Genomic DNA, 20,263 nt, shown 5'->3' on the forward strand with positions numbered 1-20,263 from the left:
TGTACTAACTATAGCGTGTTTACAAACCAGCTTTTGCTACCTTGCAAGCAACTTCCTGTCACTCTACCTGTGTTTCCTTGCCCTTCTATCTAGTCCTGCTAATGAAATGGAACAGGCTCGGCCCAGTTTGAAGTGCTCGCATCCATTTCAAATGATGCACTTGTTTCCCAAAGTTCACTTGAGGTTATTGTCACATTTTGAAACTGTAATAAGATGACACTGCTTAACATAATTAAGAGCCAATGCAAATATTAGCCGTGAACTGTAAGGCGTTCGGAGCCAAAGAATACGCAAACACAGTTTGCATTTCCTCTTTGCTGCAGCCGCCAAATTGTCCCTCTTTATGCAATGTGAATTTGATCCATGCAGTCTTTTCGGAGGCGCTTTATTTCATTCTCTGAAGCCTTTTTGGAAACAAAAACACAGGGCTTCTAAGGATCGCCTCAACCTATATACACAACTCTTTTTGCCTTCCCTTACCACAGGCTAATGCATGAAAAATATCTTGGAAAGCAGAAATAGCACTCATAATTTACTCAGTTTGCAACAGAGTATAGACATAACAGTGAGCCTTTCTGCAATTCCCTGTTATGTGTGGCTCAAAGTAGGGAAGATTTTTGTGAAAAAGAATAAATACCATTAGGAATGGAGGAGGATAAGTTTCATAAATGGAATTTGGTGGTTCTGAATCCATTGGTCTTAGCTCACACTAGACTGCCTCTTGTATTATGTCTCAGTCACTAATGCACTTAACAACAACAAAAGCTTGAATAATTAACTGCAAAAATATGTGCACAATGCATATAAAAGTCAAGACCCTTGCTGTATTACACTTCTGTAGCTTAATTTTATATAAATGCATGCACATTTTTATACAGCTATATGCATTTTTGTATGTGTCTGTTTATCTGCTGGTTATTTTAGGAAACCTGGAGTGTATATGCATAATTATATTATATGCAAAAATTGCTCCTACTTTTAGGAGAGCTTGGGGCTTGTTTTAAGTAAAGTTAAGGAGTGAGATGGGAATTAGGAAAAAAAATCCACACAGATAAGATCAGTATCGAGATTTTCAGAAAATTTCATCCCTAAGTAATATGCAAGAGAGCGGGACTGACTTGAAAAAGACATTGGGAGTTTTATGTTCCTATGATGTGTAGGAAGGTCACATAACTTGATTCAGCTCACAATTAAAGGTGAACCTACCTAATTCACCCTTTCTGAAACAATAAATGAACCAAAACAGCCGTTCTTCGAAATTTGCATTTTTCTAAATCTTTCAGTGTTGTTCTCCATCACAAGTAATGTGTACACAAATGCACATAGTAGGATAAAATGTGTGTATAAATTGTTAAGTTGTGGGTGAACATATCAGACGACACAGCGATTCTTCAAACAGCTCTTGTTTATTCACAGGCCAGGCCAGAACTGATCTGAAGGGTTCAGTCAGCCTGCTTATATAGAGCTCCAGTACAACGTAACTGTAACAATTTCCTAAAACTATCCAATCACTGAACGTCACTTTCGATCCCTTATTTGCATAACTATCTACAGTATCCCCCTGCTGGCCCAGGGTGAGAACTTCAGTATATAACATAAATGTGTATATTAGTGAAAACATTCAAAATGTATTAAATGAGGGAATTGCTTTGCAAAAGTGTGCATATTCAGCAAAATTGTATACAAATGTGGAAATGTGGAGAACCGATAATGAGAAAATGAGACAAACCAAAATTGACAGATTTGCCCATTGCTAGTAATGTGACAGCTAAAGTCAGCAGAGATCAGTTTTGCCTAATACACAGTTGTTAAAACTATATTAGCAAGAGCAAGACGGAGTCTGAGAGAATGTGATTCATGAAAATACATTTTTGCCAGTATTGTTGTTACTGAGCATATGAACCACGCTGCACTTCTTCCTCTGCCTCCAAATTGTTGTTCCTGGATTTAGGAAAGGTCGACATCATTTCCAGCACATTTATCCAAGCTCAGTGTTTGGTTACAGCCAATTCTGTTTCGCAAGCCAGAATGGAGAAACGTAAAGCACAAACTCATCAAGTTGAGCTCATGAGCCATGCAGAAGGGGCTTTGTTTAGCAGTATCAATAGCTCCTGTAAGCAGTACATTAGCAGCCTGGGATCAGATTTTGGAAGCATAAACTTGTGCAAGAACAAGTCTTCATTCGCATTTGAAGCTTCTCAGCAGAATCTCAAACTATGGATTTACTAATATTTTTATAGTGTTATAAGTTTGGGAGAGGGGGACTAGGCTGTAGGCTGGAACAACAATTTGGGTGTAGAGAAAGAAGTGCAGAGGTGGTTCATATGCTCAGTAACAACGATACTGGCAAAAATGATGTCTAATGTCTGGACCCCCACCCATCTAATGCCTGGAATAGCCAGGCTAGCTTCCTAATGCTCTGGCTGGCTTCAGGGGCTGCTGGCTGCCGTGGTGCCCACCATTTTTCCTTGCCGGAAGTCCCCATATGATGTGTCTTGTGCGCCTATGATGTGTCTTGTGCGCCTATGATGTGTCTTGTGCGATCTCCTGCCCCCTTCCCCCTTTGTTTTGACTGATTGGGGGAGGCTTGGGAGTTGTGGGCAGGTGGCTATTGCCCCGTTTTTTAAAAACTCTGTGCATTTATGTTTCACAGGGTGCGAAAGAAGGGCTTTGCACCTTTATACAATATGCATGTGTGCTTGGGCCCAGGGTCTTTTGCCTCACCATCCCCACTACTGACTCCCTGTTGCTACTCAATTTTTTTAAAAAAGTATCCCCGGATTTATTGAAAAAAATCTGGTAACCATATCCTAGACTCAGGTTGTATATATGCATATACATATATGTATGACATTACAGTCTCTACTGTGCTTCATTGCGACAGAAACACAACCCTGGGTAAGAGCCTGGAAACCCTGGAATGTCGTATACCTCAGAGATTGGGTTGGGGTGCAACAATATGCAGAATATTTACAATATATTTACAACAATTTACAATATACACCGCTCCCCTTTTTCTATGAACTCAGGCAAGCCATAGTACTTCCCTGCTAAAACGAACAAAGTGTCTAATATCCTCACATTCTGAGAACACATATAGGACCTGCAATATGATGGAATGCTCTCATTTATGGTGCCTGCCAGCCATCAATGTCCTCTCTTCCATTTTGTTCTCCTCACCTTGCTCCCCGCAACAGCCAGCCATTATTCCATGGCTACTGAGCATGCTCAGTCCTTATTGCACTGATCTGGGGTCTTCACACCTTCAGGGTTGCTTCCTAAAGATTGTGTGTATGTGTGTCGCTTCTCTACTTCTGAAAACCTTGCGTTTCCCTCAGTTGTGCATGGACAGTGCAATTTTGGCAACAAAGGGATCCACTCTTCTTAGAGAACGAGGCCCATAAAATGATCACTCTTGTCTTTGTTTTCTGTGATGCAGTACAATTTTAGGATACATTTTTAGTGTCCATGAAAGATTCTTATTGCACCTGACGAAATAAATGCTTATGACAGTGCATGCAACCATGAAATATATTTCTCTGGAGTAACCATTATTTTGTCGCCAAAGGTGCAAAGTGCTGAAAATGTGGTTTATATGCTGTTCTCATCTTTCCATGCCCTCTTAACAAGTTTCTTGCTATTGTTAAATGCACATTAAGAATACGGTGCTTAAAAGAAACCCTTCAATTGACTATTGCCATCTCTTTACGGGAACTTAAAAAATATATATCAGGAACTAGAATTCTATTGTTAACGTGAGTTTGAAGAATAATAACCGTACATGATTGATAATGGCTAGATCAGCAGATCTCAAGGGCTCTATCCACAAAATGGTATCACAGTCAGAAATATGGGGTTTCAACTTGTGGATCAAATGAGAAAAGCAGACAAGCTATGGGAGAAAATGAAAAGTAATTGGAAGACTATACCACAGACGTCTGTAAGGCAGAAGTTACTGCCCTCTATACGACGTGGTGATTACAGAGTAACAACTAGCAATGGTATAATCAGCCAAAGCTTTACAGTCAAACTATGGCTCATTTGGATGCTTCCCAACAATTTCTAAAAATAAAACTTTGCATGAATAGATGCCATATGGGAATTCTTAGACAGTTTTGGGCAACTGTGTTATTTTGGTTTACAAAACTGTAATATAGGTCATACATATGAATGGTGTAGTTACTGTAGTTGTCCTGAACTATTTTAGCAGAGATTGCTTATCCTGCAAACGTTAAAAGGATCACTGCTCAATCTGTGTAGACAGTAACATGTAATGGGAATAATATAATTTCAAAATCTAATGATTGCTTGGCTGAGTATGTTATGCCAATCCTAGGCACCTCTCTTTTGTATAAGCCTTTTCACAAACGAGCACTTTCAGATAAATAACATTCTTTCTGAAACCCAGGGGGGCACAAGTACGAGTAATAAATGCACCACTTCAGAAACCATGCTTTTTATGGATCCTTAACACAGATGGGTTGTTGTTGTTGTTTAGTCATTTAGTCGTGTCCCCATGGACCAGAGCACGCCAGGCACTCCTGTCTTCCACTGCCTCCCGCAGTTTGGTCAAACTCAAGCTGGTAGTTTCGAGAACACTATCCAACCATCTCGTCCTCTGTCGTCCCCTTCTCCCTGTGCCCTCCATCTTTCCCAACATCAGGGACTTTTCCAGGGAGTCTTCTCTTCTCATGAGGTGGCCAAAGTATTGGAGTCTCAGCTTCAGATGGGTTACTTGGAAATAATAATCATTGAACCCAATGGGATTTACTTCTAAGAAAAGAAGCTTAGGTTTGCTGGTCAATGAACCTTTTCAATAGACTGCATGTTCACTGAATTATATACCAGACATTATACACAATCAGCTTAAATGGGCTGATAGTAATACTTTATTATATTCCATTAAAATTTCAGTGGAAAGCTCTCATTTCATAAGTTTATCAGTAACAAAGAAGGAATGACAGCTGCAAATAGAATATTATAACTTCAGAGTTTTTAGTTTTGATTACTGAATATGAGTGAAATAAACAGGCCACGTTAAATCATTCCCTAGGGCATCAGAAATTTTTCTGATGCAGACTGAATTATTTTTCAATGCAAGTTAACCTAACTCAGATCTAATTACAGCTAAAAAGGTCATCAAACAAAGATTGGAAGAGGTTGATTTGCAACAAAATATTACTACAGGTGGAGGTACATGTTCTCCGATAAATCAGGGCTTTACATCTATGCCCCAGATACCTCGATATCTGTCTACCTTATCGGTTGCGTCGCATAGATTCGCATTTCTTAGAGCCAGATTTAATGTGTTCCCCCCAAATGTGCTGAGCAATAGATTTTCTAACGATAAAACCTCTGTTTTATGTGCATGTGACAACAAATCAATAGAATCCCTTTATCATATCTTGTTTAATTGCCCTTTATATATTGTTCCCCGATCAAGGATTCTGAGTTCAATCATTCTGGAAATTGTTGCTAAACCACCTGAATTACATCTAGCTTATCTACTCCAGGACATTGACTCTTATAGAACATTACAGGTCGCCAGATTCCTGTGTTCAGTTCTTTCATATAAAAGACTTCATGGAATGCTCCATGACTATTAAAAATCTAGTAAACTCTATGCACCATCTTTATCTTCAAGGCCATAATACGGTACATCTAGAGATTGTAAGTAATGTGAAGGAGATTATGTGTTGAAATATTTTAGTTGATATTTTAGAATGTAAAATGCTATTTTATTGATTGATTTGTTTTACCTTGTGGGCTTATAGCCGAATAAAGTATTATCTATCTATCTAACCTAACTCATTTTTTTATTTGAAACCCACATTCTTGTTTGACAGTGCTTCCAAAATATGGAGTTATCAAATCAAAAATTAGTCAGCCTACCACTTTTCTGCTCAAGCCTTGCCTTTCTTTAGTAACATATAATGAAACTGTATTAACCATGGCTTCAGGAGGCTACAAATGTGTTTATGATCCTGCACTGCTGAAAAAAAAGTGGTTGTAATATCACTCCTAACCAAAAAAACAAACAAACAAAAAGCAACCCTCTGGATCCCGAGGATTGTAACTATCAGTCAGTTGAAATTACAGTGGTACCTCGGGTTAAGAACTTACCGTAATTCGTTCTGGAGGTCTGTTCTTAACCTGAAGCACCACTTTAGCTAATGGGGCCTCCCACTGCCACTGCGCCGCCGCTGCATGATTTCTGTTCTCATCCTGAAGCAAATTTCTTAACCTGAGGTAAAATTTCTGGGTTAGCGGAGTCTGTAACCTGAAGCGTATGTAACCCGAAGTACCACTGTATATCCTTCCTGAGTAAGGTGACTAAATAGGTGGCAGCTGTGAAATTCTGTCCTGTTTAGGATGACTCTGGGTAAATGAATTCATTTCAGTCTGGTTTGAAGCTTGGGTTAGACACAGGAAGTCTTGGTTGCTGTTGCATACACCAGATAAAAGAGACAGGGAGTGTGACCTAGCTCAGGTATCGTCAACCTTTTCACACCAAGAACTCACTTTTTAACCCAAAAATCTTTTACCATATATTTGCATGGTGGTTAGTGTGACCCACATTGGATCAGGGCGCAACCCACTAGTGAGCCCCAACCCACCAGTTGAAGTCCAGTGACCTAACTGAAGTCCCCAGGACCTCTTAGCAGCTTTTGATACCTGACCATGCATTAAGATAGTCACTGGAGGCTCTTCGTCAAATGTCCCTGCCGTGACCGTCAGGTGTTATGAAAGTGATACCCCACTTATTTATTTATTTATTTATTTACTTGTCAGTATTTATAAACTTCAGTTTTACAGGTCGGGGAAAGCCTGGGCAAAATTAAATGTCCATATAAGTGGACTGAAGCAACTGTTTCACATCTGACAGAGGGGAGGATGTTCCATAATACAGGGGCAATAGCAGAAAATACCTGTACAGTGGTACCTCGGGTGAAGTACTTAATTCGTTCCGGAGGTCTGTTCTTAACCTGAAACTGTTCTTAACCTGAAGCACCACTTTAGCTGATGGGGCCTCCCGCTGCCGCCGTGCCACCGGAGCACGATTTCTGTTCTCATCCTGAAGCAAAGTTCTTAACCTGAGGTAATATTTCTGGGTTAGCGGAGTCTGTAAACTGAAGCGTATGTAACCTGAAGCATATGTAACCCGAGGTACCACCCAATGATACTCTATAATAAGGTGTGGTGCCATAAACAGAATTTTCCCAGATGATCTAGGTCAGGGGTGGCCAACTCCCAAGAGACTGCGATCTACTCACAGAGTTACAAACTGGCAGTGATCTATCCCCTTTTGGGGGGCTCAGGTCAAAGTTGTTGAACTTTTTTTTTTAGAAAGCCCTGGTTTTTTAGGGGTTCAGGTCAAAGTTGACCAGCTTTTTTTTTAGGGAGGAGGAAAGCACCGTTTTTGGGGAGTGCAGGGCTGAAATGTTGAGCTTGTTTAGGGGGACCAAAGTTGTTGAGGCAGTGATCTACCAGTGATCTACCTCAGACATCCAGTGATCTACCGGTAGATCACAGTCTACCTGTTGGATGTGCCTGATCTAGGTGATCTTGCAGGTCTGTATAGGAGCAAGTGGTCTTTCAGGTATTGTGGTCCCAAGCTGGCCAGAGCTATATATGATAACCACAAGATCTTTGACATGACATGGGAGCTGACTGACAGCCATTGCAGTTCCTTCAGCACAGATGTAGGTTGTGAACATTCAGGTGTTCCACTCAACAGCCTGACTGCAGTGTTCTACATCAGCTGCACTTTCCAAACCAGAACCAAGGGAATCCCTATGTAGAGTGTATTACAGTAGTCCAGTTGTAAGGTTACCAACACATCAATCACAGTGACCAAGCTGTAGCTGGCACACCAACCTATGAACTGCTTTCCACAGGAAAGTTTATCTGGTGCCTGCTCTTCTGCTATTCCAGCACCAGATGTTTTTCCCCAACTTTTTTAAATATTAGCTTAATGTGGTTTTAAATCTCTAAGACTAAACTACTTCATCTGTTTGGATAGAACACCAAAAATGCAGGTATGTTGTAGGGGTCCCGTCCACCCTGAAATCTGTTCTGAATTCCTGAAGTTATGAGGTTTCCAAGTAGAAGTCTGAGTTCATGGATGCTATGTTGGGACTCAGCATAGCAGAGTGTGTTTTATTGCTTACATAGTGTGAAAGTTAAGGCAGGATGCTAAGACTTAGCTTAACATTTCCATTTTTAGTTGTATTTTTGGTGCGTGAGTGAATTTGTCAAGGGCTTAACTGTTCCCTTAAACCAAAAGATTTTTTTATCTATCCTCAAATTTCCTTCCAGTGTTTCCATGTCCTTCTTAAAAGGTGGTAATCAAAACTGAACACACTGTTCTGGATTATGCCTATCCAGTATTTATCTAGTTTAATATTATGTCAGTTTAACCTTATTAGTCCAGGATCTTACTATTTGCAAAATATGTGAAGAGAACTTAACCTTCTCTAGTCACTGGAGATGAAGAATAGAAGCTTTATCTCAAAGCAAATTGTGAGTCAGGTCTCATCAGTGAGCTACAAAAGCACAATGGGTGGGTTGCCAATATCCCTGCTAAAACAGGAGGAAATGGGGGATGAAACTCTTTGATGGTTTTTCAACATAGACCATTTCATGGGTGCATATATCCCCTGAGAAAATAGTTTGGGAGCTGCTGCCCCTTTATTATCTTTTCTGACTAAGAGGATTTCAGTGATGAATCAGACTTTTTGCACGGAAAAGGAATTCATCAGAACACTTTCAGTCTCGGAAGAATACTAAGCCATGGTGTCACTATGTGCTTAGTGAGGTGCAAGCAGTACTGAGGATTCATTCAAGAAGATCCTCTCCCGTCCAAAAAAAACCCACCCCAGACACTCAGACACAATGGGTTGCATCAATGGCCATGAGCAATGTTCCACTCATGCAATGGAACTTCCTTTCCTCTTACCATGTGCCCCAAAATCTGCTCCAGAGGGCTGCAAGGGGGAGGAAAGCAAGGTTCTGTTGCACACGCAGCAGTGTTGGAGATATATTGTACTTCCTCACTGGGAGCTCCATCTTTGGAGGTGCTCCAGCAGAGCATTTTCAGTGGGTCCCCTTAGTCCCCTAAAGTGGGGCATTCAAACAGAGAGTTTTCTTATACTTCCTGTGACCTTGTTGGATGCTCTTGGGAATGGTGGAGACACTTGGTTAAGGTTTAGAAAGTTCAGCTATTGCAAAAGTTGATTTTATGCATTTTTAAAAATCACCATGGTATTTAACAGTAACATCTTACGTCTTTTAGAGGAGAAATTATGAATTGCAGGACTTGACATCTTTCCGCAGGGACTGCAAGACAGAGCTGTTCCACCAGGCCTTTGGTCAGGGCGCAGCCTGACTCCCTCCTTTGGCAATCTTCACAGAACTTTAGCTTAATGGTTGTCATCAATTTGATTTTAATTAATTTTTATAATGAAATGTTTTTAGAATGTTGCACTATTTTATTGTTGTTAGCCGCCCTGAGCCCGGCTTCAGCTGGGGAGGGCAGGATATAAATAATTTATTATTATTATTATTATTATTATTATTATTATTATTATTATTTAAATACCCGTCATCATCCTTGGCTTCACTCAATTTTGTTTATAACACTCTTCCATTTTCTTCTACTCATGAGGGGTGGGGAGGGGGAGGGGCTCTCTTTATCTAAATCCAGCCCTGGTTATGCTGAGCTTCATGGCTAGTGGGCGGAGAAGCCAAAGTGCCTCCCCTTACTGGCTCCCAAAAATGCTTTTCCCCAGGACTCTGAAAGCTGTGGTAGTAGGTAAGAGTATTTATTGATGTTGTGTCCTATTTAGGGGCTTCCCTGAACCATCTCGTTTGCCACAGTGGGAAAGAGGTTGCTGGAACATGTGGGCCCTTGGTTTGAAGAACAGCATGGCTGTTCTTAAACTCTTAGGTTCCAAAAGAGTTTGCACGCAAAATGAGATTTTTTGGACACACCAGGGATGGCCAGTGGGAGAGGTGGAGGCATGCACCTGGCCTTACACCAGCAGAGTCACTGGAAAGGAGTGAGGTGGTAGGGAGGTTTTTGTTGTGCAGGTGCACCAGCAGAACCAGTTCAGCACTCCTGCCATTGCACCAACCTCCCCATCCCCTCCTGCTTGCCAGTAGGCAGCATTGATTCCACTGCTAGGAGACCAAATATGTGATGGTGGTGCTGCTCGCTCACCAACCATTCCTGGTACCCATGTTTTTTTTGTTGGAGATTCCTCTTCATCACCTCCAGAGCTACAAATGTCTAAAGGCAAATTAACATTCCTTCCTTAAGGTAAAGGTAAAGGTAAAGGGACCCCTGACCATTAGGTTCAGTTGTGGCCAACTCTGGGGTTGCGGCACTCATCTCGCTTTATTGGCTGAGGGAGCCAGCATACAGCTTCCGGGTCATGTGGCCAGCATGACTAAGCCACTTCTGGCGAACCAGAGCAGCGCATGGAAACGCCGTTTACCTTGCTGCCGGAGTGGTACCTATTTATCTACTTGCACTTTGACGTGCTTTTGAACTGCTAGGTTGGCAGGAGCAAGGACCGAGCAACGGTCGGGAGCTCACCCTGTTGCGGGGATTCGAACCGCCGACCTTCTGATCAGCAAATCCTAGGCTCTGTGGTTTAACCCACAGCACTACCCGCCTTCCTTATTTACTCCAAATAGCCTTGTGCCATATTAAAACGATTGAAACTAAACCATAAATTAGAGAAAGAGAGTGTATGCAGTGGTTTTTTCATAATCCAGCAGCAGACAAAAGACTGTTCTTTGAACAGTACTGGAAATTTCTCATTTTCCACCCAGTTTGCACTGATTTCCCCCCCCCCCCCCATATTCTGTATGGGCCACTTGTCATTCCACTGACATTAAGCTTCTCTTCACATCTGCAGTGTTCTCTGCAGAATGCACTGTATCCCCCGTTCTATTAGCAGAAATCTAGATAAATGCCAACTTCACATTCCAAAGAAGAACGGGAATGTTCTAAGGAGTTTCCTTTATCATATAGTCCAAAGTTTGCTTGACATTTAATGGCTGTATACTGGGGATGGGATTACAGTGAAAAACAGGAAAGTGAGATTTCTGTTGCCTGTAAAACAAATGGGAAAGCTTGGAGGAATACTGTGGTATAAGGAATAAACACCATTTGCACAACAGCTGCTACTTCAGCCACTTGGAGAGGGGAAGCTGAGAGAAAATGAGCCCTTGGTATTTTCACACGCAAAAGTACTTGTATTTGCAAACTGTGAATTTAATAGGCTGTGACTACTGTCAGGGTTGGCATCAACTCTTGGTATTCTTGGGCAGCTGTCAAGAGCCCAGTGACCTGGCAGGGCTCACCATTAACCGGAACCCTCTTTTTAAAATTGTTGTAAGCTGCATGGAGAGACTGGGTCTAGCTGCCATTTTAACTTCCCCCGATGTCATAGCATTGCTTGGGAGCATTATTGGAAATTAAAATGGCAGCCTTCTACCATCCTATGCTGCTCAGAGCACTACTGCTTCCCATCCCCACTACCAGATTAGCCAAACAGTTGCAAAAATAAATAAAATGGAAGTACAGTGATACCTCGGGTTACGTACTTAATTCATTCCGGAGGTCCATTTTTAACCTGAAACTGTTCTTAACCTGAGGTACCACTTTAGCTAATGGGGCCTCCCGGTGCTACCGCACCGCCGCCGCTCAATTTCTGTTCTCATCCTGAAGCAAACTTCTTAACCCAAGGTACTACTTCTGGGTTAGCAGAGTCTGTAACCTGAAGCGTCTGTAACCGGAAGCGTCTGTAACCCGAGGTACTACTGTATACATCCATCTTACTGTAGGTTTTGTTTCATTTTTGGGGGAAATTAAAAAATATTCTTATTTTATTTGGACCACAATAAAGAATTGTTGTTTATATTTTGAATTAGATATATATGAGGGCACCAAAAACTTTTAAGTGCTATGGGCTTCTAATGGTCTTAATCTGACTCTGATTATCATGGCTGCATTTTTGTTTTGGTTCAGCCACAGCAATCACACAAATTGCTATGGTTATTTCGTGTCTGCTTTGCCCTCTACCCAGTAACACAGGACCAGCCCTGCCATGCAGGAGGGTAAAGCGTCCTGGTTCAAGCAGCACCATGAGGGAGCAATAGGTGTGAGTAGAAAATAGATGCTGTGAAAAGTATTTTTAAAGTGTCGGCCCTAGCAGAAGAAGAATTTGGACTTCACGCCCAGCAGCAAAATATATTTGGCCAGCAGCATTGTGGTAAAGTTCCCTCAAACAAGTGGTGTCATGGATAAGGTAAGTATTCGTGGTGACTGCCCCTACAGCTGACCCCCAAATAGTGCGTTTTGATAACACCTTTGCTCCCTGCAAAAGTCATCCCCATCCAGAAATTTTGGAACGGGTCATAAACCAGGGTGAAAATGTTCAGCTGCTGTGTGGAGCACAGAGAATGGGACCCTGTGTTGTCAAGGCAACCCTGTGTTCCCAAACTCTACTGTGGCAGTTTTATTGCCCATCCTCACAGCTCGGCACAAGGCAAAGAATGTTTCCTGGCATCGCTGAGGCAACTAAGCAACATGACCATTCTTGTCACTCTGTATTGTGCAGCCAGGCAATAAAACCACCACAGGACAGAGTCCGGGAGGAGCACCAGCCTGCTGCCTCAACATGGTATGTTTTCCCTCCTCCCTCCTGGGTGACGTCAGTACTGCTTCATTTGGCCTCAGTGACACTGCTAAGTAGCCAAATCTGATTGGTTACATAGCTTGGGGATATAAATTCACAGGGAGTATTATACAACCACCTACCAGGAACCTTCTTTGGCCCCCAAAAATCTTATGAGTCCCAGAATCATAGAGCTCTTTCTCTTAAGAGACACATCTGGTTGATTATCTTCTGGAAATGGAGCCATTTTTTGTTTGAGATGGCTATGGTTATTCTGCCATAGATGATGGAAAAGATGAAGAGTAGGTGGCATTTTAATTTAAAATGTTATTTTGTATGGTCAATATCTGGTTTATTTTTATTCCTTGGGAGTTTTTTCTAAACCCAAGCCTCTGAAATAAGGCAGAACAAGGACTCACAAGAATTTCTTTTACTGCAATGCTGCACTGATGAGCCAGCGAAAAGGAAAAGTTCAGAATACTATCGTCGTCTAAAAATGTAACAGGATTTAATCCTTTTTTTCTCAAATATGCTCATTGTCTTCTTTTTTTCCTTTTTTGCACTCCAGTGTTTACACTGCAGATGAATTCCTAGACATAATTAAAGGCAGGCATACTAAATGGGAAGGAGACATACCCACACAAATTTAGTATGTCTCCAGCTTTTCTAAAGGCAACTTTTCAGGATATTTAATTCATAAACAGAGCATACTGCTATAACCTGGTGCCCTCAAAGATGGCCCAAACATTTGGATAATGAGAACTTCAGATAAACTAGGCAGCTATTTATATTTGTATTGAAACATATTAGTGTAAAGACATAGATATGGAAGGCAAACAGCTACATCAGATAATGCAGTTTCAAATGACGATGCCTAATGTGAAGAGAGTTCCATTTTATTTTATTCAGGATTATTATAATGAGCTCCACAGTAAGTCATAAGGTTAAAAGTGGTAGACTTGGACAACCAGACTACTAGAATTACATATAGACTCTTAGAAGCTTCTGCAGCTTTATTGCTTTACAGACCATAATGACTGATATAATGGCTTCGTCTCTTCATATAATTACAATAATACATACACAGTGCTTTTAATCTTCAAAGCACTTCATATACTTAATTGAAAAGGAGTGATCCAATGTCTAGCCTAGTGATAAAAACTAAAAATGTGTGCCAATTAGACCTGTCAAACAAAAATGTGGGTTTTAACCAATTGAAAACCAAAATAAACTTCTCTAGGAGTACTTCAGTTACCCTTCCTTGGGTTTCTAAGAACCTGAAGGCACTAATTTCTGTAACTGCTGCAACCACAAACCACAGACCTCTGAACATTTTTTTTCCATTTCCAATATCCAAAGAATCATGAAATCAGAAATAAACATGCATATACAATGGTCTCATGGCTCAGATACTTGAAGGTGCACAGTTACATGAGCACATTATCTACTCTGAGCAGATTCATTTACATGTCTATATAGGGTAAGGCTACCAGATTTTTTTTTCAGTGAATCCGGGGACACTTTTCAACTTCAATGGATTTTGTATGAGGACGGATTTGTAAATCCGGGGACTGTCCCCAGGAAACGGGGATGTCTGGTAACCTTAATATAGGGTCTTATTGTTCAAATTCAGAGAGGAAGGAAAAGCTTATGCAGCCAAAGAGAACCCCATTAATTGCTGGGCTGTGTCCAACTGGTGTTGACCCACCCAGTTCAGCAAGTGACTTGACAGTGGCTTTGGCCCTGCCAAGGATGTGAACTCTCTATTTTTGTTGAGGAGATTCCTGCTCTTGTTCTTGTGACTCTCACTCTGCTGTTAACAGTCCTGGACCCAAGGATACCTACTAACTGGACACATATTTTGGCTCATTTTCTTTTTCTGTACTAAATATGAGATAAATCTAGTTCAGGGGGAAACAGAGTGAACTGAAACATAGCCTGACAATGAATGAATGAGGGCTTCTGTAAGGTACCAATGCATCTATAGCTAATGAAAAAATAAGCTGTGTAGTCAAAGCATCTATTTAAACAGCTGCATATAGAACATAATTACTTTTTTCTTTTTTTAAAATGAAATTTTCAGATGAACGTCCATCACACAAGCACTCTGCCCATGGTTGGGCTAGTATAGATTACAGCATGAACATCTGGTCTGAATTGTTGCAACATGACCCTGCATTATACTACATGCTTTCTTATTGCGGGTTAAGGATGAGAATAGAAAATTATGGTTTGCGCTCATGATAAACAATCTGGATGATCCACTTCACCTCAGAAAAGGCTTGTTCCCATAAATGGCACATGTTAAAGAGCGTTTCACAGAATTTTGTCTGCAGAATCCCAGAAACTCGGTGCAGATCCTCTTCTAAGTTTCATTCCTTGCTGTGCTTAGATTGCGTGGCCATGTTAATCCAATACATGAAAACGTCCAAGACTCATATGGTAGCCTTGGGGTACAATAGTCTGTGAAATGGGGCCTGGATTTTATGCTGTATGGGGTGCTTTACAGTGTGCCCTGCAGCAATGTGAGCTGAAAAGTCTTTCAGCTATAAAATTGCTGTTCTCCAATCTTCAGATAATTGTCAGCTATAGATGAAAGGCATCTGTTGTTCCAGTTTCCCCACCCCCACCTCTGTTCTTTTCATATGCGGTTTTCCTTCAGGGAACATTATTGGTCCGCATAATAATTACCGTATGTATGAAAAGGGAAAGTGGAAATCTATCATTTCAAACGCTCTAAAATAACAATAAAATTTGCTGATGGGAGAAGCTGGAGTTTATGCATGCAAGAAGTTGTCTTCATACCTTCAAGGCAGATTCCTATAAGGCCATTTCCGCACTTGAGTGTTAAAACTGTAGTTGTGGAAAGTATTTCAGGTGAAGGGTTAGGTGCCTTTTCCTGGACACACTGTGCCACTTGTTTTCAACAGGTAGATGGCAGCCCACAGCTGTCACCACCTGACTTAAAGTGGGTCAGAAGGGCATCAGTGCTGCCATCTTTTCCTTTTCAAAGTATGTTTAATTTGCTTAAGTCTCCCACAACATTAGGCACAGATAACCTCGGGGCCTAATGGACCCAGCTAGAGGAAACTCTGTGTCATTTGGTTTTCTGTGCACTTCTTGTTGGTGCGAAAAAATAGAGAGTTTCTTGATGCCAAGATCCAGGTTTGGAGTAAGTACTCTTTGGTGAGAGAATCTCTGCAGAGATTTAAAATCAAATCACAAAATTTGTGGAAAGATAGGCTACTAGACCTTTAAAATATGCCCTTCCGGGTGAGTTCCAACTTTCCCTCTTCCCCTAGCACAGGAAAAGACTACACATTTGTTAAGTTTTTTAAAAAAATGGTTTACTTACAAACTCTCCAAAGGTCTGCTTCATGTGCTTTTCCACAGATCGGTCAGAAAAGTTGCACAGGCAGTAAAACTTAGCTTAGTTATAAAGTAGTAAAAGTTCTTAGATTATTGGTATAAGAACACAACAGAGGCTTGTGAGAGCCATGCAGCTTCACTGGAGCAACCAGCTCAAACCTCTTCACATGTTGAGCTTCTCAGGTAGAATGAGGGGCAACAAGAGGCTTGATTGCCTAGGTCTTCCCAAGGTAAGAGAAGTGATATACCTAAGCCTGGCATGACAGCTTACTCTATGGCATTAACCCCTTTACGCAATAAGCATGTGGCTTATATAAGATGCTTATATATGGGATATGTTTATCCCACAGATCCTCCCCCTCTCTTTGATAAAAACACTGTGAGTATACCAGAAGCAGCTATAAGTTGTCTTTTTCTCTTTTGTGACTCCACAGGTAAGCAGGCAGGAAGTGGAAGAAGCACAGCTGAGCCACTTTTCTTCTTGCAGAGTTCCAGTTTCTTTAATGGCAGGCAGAAATTCAGTTGGTCCTGCTTTTCCTGTCTTGGGTGAATTTAATTGGGAGCTTCACTTATTAGAATTCTTACTGTCATTCTGATGTTAAACAGAACAGGAGCAAGGCAAGAAAAATGTAAATGTGACAATCCTTTTTCTTTTTCTTTTTCTAATTATATAGTAGTAGCATTACTGGAAAATTGATTTATGTTGTCTCTTTTTCTTTTGGAACAGTTATAATTTACCTTGAAAACCCAATAAACAGATAAGATATTATGTTCCTGTTAACACAAACCAAGCTTCCATTGTCACATTCATGCCATTTCTGTCCTTTAAATGTATAATTTTAAAAAAATTATCAGTTTCTTTTCATACTGATATGTGGCAGGCAGAGAAGACATAAGTGAATAAAAAAATTAATCCTAGTAGAACTATGGCCATTTTTTAATTTTAGTTTTTTGTGATAAACAACAAATTGGCACACTGGCAAAAGATTTCAATCACATTACACTAAGAATAGAGTGCCTTAAGAAAGCTGGCTGGTGTTATTTCCTTTCAACTTTTCAATTAGAATGTTCATAACAAGATTAATGGGATGCGCATGGCGCTGTGGGTTAAACCACAGAGCCTAGGACTTGCCAATCAGAAGGTTGGTGGTTCAAATCCCCGCAACGGGGTGAGCTCCCATTGCTCGGTCCCTGCTCCTGTCAAACTAGCAGTTCGAAAGCACATCAAAGTGCAAGTAGATAAATAGGTACCGCTCTGGCGGGAAGGTAAACGGCGTTTCCGTGCACTGCTCTGGTTTGCCAGAAGTGGCTTAGTCATGCTGGCCACATGAACTGTACGCCAGCTCCCTCGGCCAGTAAAGTGAGATGAGCGCCGCAACCCCAGAGTTGCCATGACTGGACCTAACTGTCAGGGGTCCCTTTAGCTTTTAACAAGATTAATATTTGGTACTTCCAGGGCAGAATGTGTGTAATGCTGTGAGTTCAATTATAGTACACTAGAATTAGCATTTGCAGGATCAGCTCCCTAAATAATATACATTTAGTTCACAGTTTTTTTAATATGCTGGTACTGTGTGTAATCATATATTGATCACATTATTTCATAGAATTGTAGAGTTGGAAGGGACCCTGAGGATCATCCAGTCCATCCCACTGCAATGCAGGAATATGTAGCTGTCCCATACGGGAATCGAACCTGCAACCTTGGCGTTATCACCACCATGGTATAACCAACTGTATTAACCTTCCCTTCTTCAGGAGCTCAGAGGAAAGTATCTCAGTTTCCCCTATGTTATCCTTACAAACTTTACCTTTGTGCGTATAATTTAATTTGGTTAATGAAGTGGAATTTAGGCTGCAGTCCTATACTCACTTAAGGTAAACAGTGCAATCCTATACAAACCTCTCTGGGAGTAAATTTTATTCAGTTCAGTATGCCTTAACACTGAGTAGGCATGCATTGTTAACCTTCACACCCCCAGTTCTGTTTATATTATTATATTATATTAATTTGGCCGTTTTCAAATTAGATTGCAATTGGCATCAATCTTTTTAAGTTAGGTAAAGGTAAAGGGACCCCTGACCATTAGGTCCAGTCATGGCCAACTCTGAGGTTGAGGTGCTCATCTTGCTTTATTGGCTGAGCGAGCCAGCGTACAGCTTCCGGGTCATGTGGCCAGCATGACTAAGCCGCTTCTGGTGAACCAGAGCAGCGCACGGAAATGCCATTTACCTTCCCGCCAGAGCGGTACCTATTCATTTACTTGCACTTCATGCTTTCGAACTGCTAGGTTGGCAGGAGCAGGGACCGAGCAACGGGAGCTCACCCCGTCACAGGGAGTCGAACCGCAGACCTTCCTATCGGTAAATCCTAGGCTCTGTGGTTTAACCCATAGCACTACCTGTGTCTCCTTTTTAAGTTACCTGAACAGAAAAGCTGCAGATAGTCTAGTGAGGCTATCATGAAGAGAGGTCCAGCTTTTAAAACAAGCAGGAACCTTGTATATGGAAAGGATTTCAGTTCAGTGGGTAACACCAGCTTTTTAAAACGCTCACATTGGAGAGATGGCAAACCAAACTATTGATTTGACTTGGTACAAGGCAGCCCTTGGAAGGAAAAATAGGATCATAAAGTTAAGATCTAGTAATAGCTAATATTTACCCAATATTTACTGATCCGTTCTTTTGGTTCAAATTCAGCATTTTTCTGTTTTCAAAGTTCTTCCCAACAAAGGTTTTCTGAAGTTGCCACGATTGTTGTTGTTGTTGTTTAGTAGTTTAGTCGTGTCCAACTCTTCGTGACCCCATGGACCAGAGCACGCCAGGCACTCCTGTCTTCCACTGCCTCCCGCAGTTTGGTCAGACTCATGTTTGTAGCTTCGTGAACACTATCCAACCATCTCGTCCTCTGTCGTCCCCTCCTTCTTGTGCCCTCAATCTTTCCCAGCATCAGGGTCTTTTCCAGGGAGTCGTCTCTTCTCATGAGGTGGCCAAAGTACTGGAGCCTCAACTTCACGATCTGTCCTTCCAGTGAGCACTCAGGGATGATTTCCTTAAGAATGGATACGTTTGATCTTCTTGCAGTCCATGGGACTCTCAAGAGTCTCCTCCAGCACCATAATTCAAAAGCATCAATTCTTCGGCGATCAGCCTTCTTGATGGTCCAGCTCTCACTTCCATACATCACTACTGGGAAAACCATGGCTTTAACTATATGGACCTTTGTTGGTAAGGTGATGTCTCTGCTTTTTAAGATGCTGTCTAGGTTTGCCATCACCTTTCTCCCAAGGAGCAGGCGTCTTTTAATTTCGTGACTGCTGTCACCATCTGCAGTGATCATGGAGCCCAAGAAAGTAAAATCTCTCACTGCCTCCATTTCTTCCCCTTCTATTTACCAGGAGGTGATGGGACCAGTGGCCATGATCTTCGTTTTTTTGATGTTGAGATTCAGACCATATTTTGCGCTCTCCTCTTTCACCCTCATTAAAAGGTTCTTTAATTCCTCCTCACTTTCTGCCATCAAGGTTGTTGATATTTCTTCCGGCGATCTTAATTCTGGCTTGGGATTCATCCAGCCCAGCCTTTCGCATGATGAATTCTGCATATAAGTTAAATAAGCAGGGGGACAATATACAGCCTTGCCGTGCTCCTTTCCCAATTTTGAACCAATCAGTTGTTCCATATCCAGTTCTAACTGTAGCTTCTTGTCCCACATAGAGATTTCTCAGGAGACAGATGAGGTGATCAGGCACTCCCATTTCTTTAAGAACTTGCCATAGTTTGCTGTGGTCGACACAGTCAAAGGCTTTTGCATAGTCAATGAAGCAGAAGTAGATGTCTTTCTGGAACTCTCTAGCTTTCTCCATAATCCAGCACATGTTTGCAATTTGGTCTCTGGTTCCTCTGCCTCTTCTAAATCCAGCTTGCACTTCTGGGAGTTCTCGGTCCACATACTGCTTAAGCCTGCCTTGTAGAATTTTAAGCATAACCTTGCTAGCGTGTGAAATGAGTGCAATTGTGCGGTAGTTGGAGCATTCTTTGGCACTTCCCTTCTTTGGGATTGGGATTTTTGCTAAATAACTAGTAATGTATGGTGGTTAAGATTAGGGACTACCTGAAGTGTCTCAGAAAAGAGTTTTGGGCTAGGTTTTTTAAAATTTTGAGCTTGTCCTGAGCTGCTGAAGAATTTCATCGCTCCCCTGGAG

At 41.4% G+C, this 20,263-nt stretch overlaps 1 long non-coding RNA gene across 1 annotated transcript; it reads left to right on the plus strand.

Moving 5' to 3' along the window:
• The first annotated feature begins 12,628 nt into the window (after positions 1–12,628).
• Positions 12,629–16,755, plus strand: LOC307226146. Its single transcript, XR_013843340.1, has 2 exons — positions 12,629–12,695; positions 16,493–16,755. It is a non-coding gene; the product is annotated as an uncharacterized lncRNA (long non-coding RNA).
• Positions 16,756–20,263: the final 3,508 nt, after the last annotated feature.

The sequence above is a fragment of the Podarcis cretensis genome (genome assembly GCF_951804945.1).
Source record: "Podarcis cretensis genome assembly, chromosome: 11".
NCBI classification, from domain to species: Eukaryota; Metazoa; Chordata; class Lepidosauria; order Squamata; family Lacertidae; genus Podarcis; species Podarcis cretensis.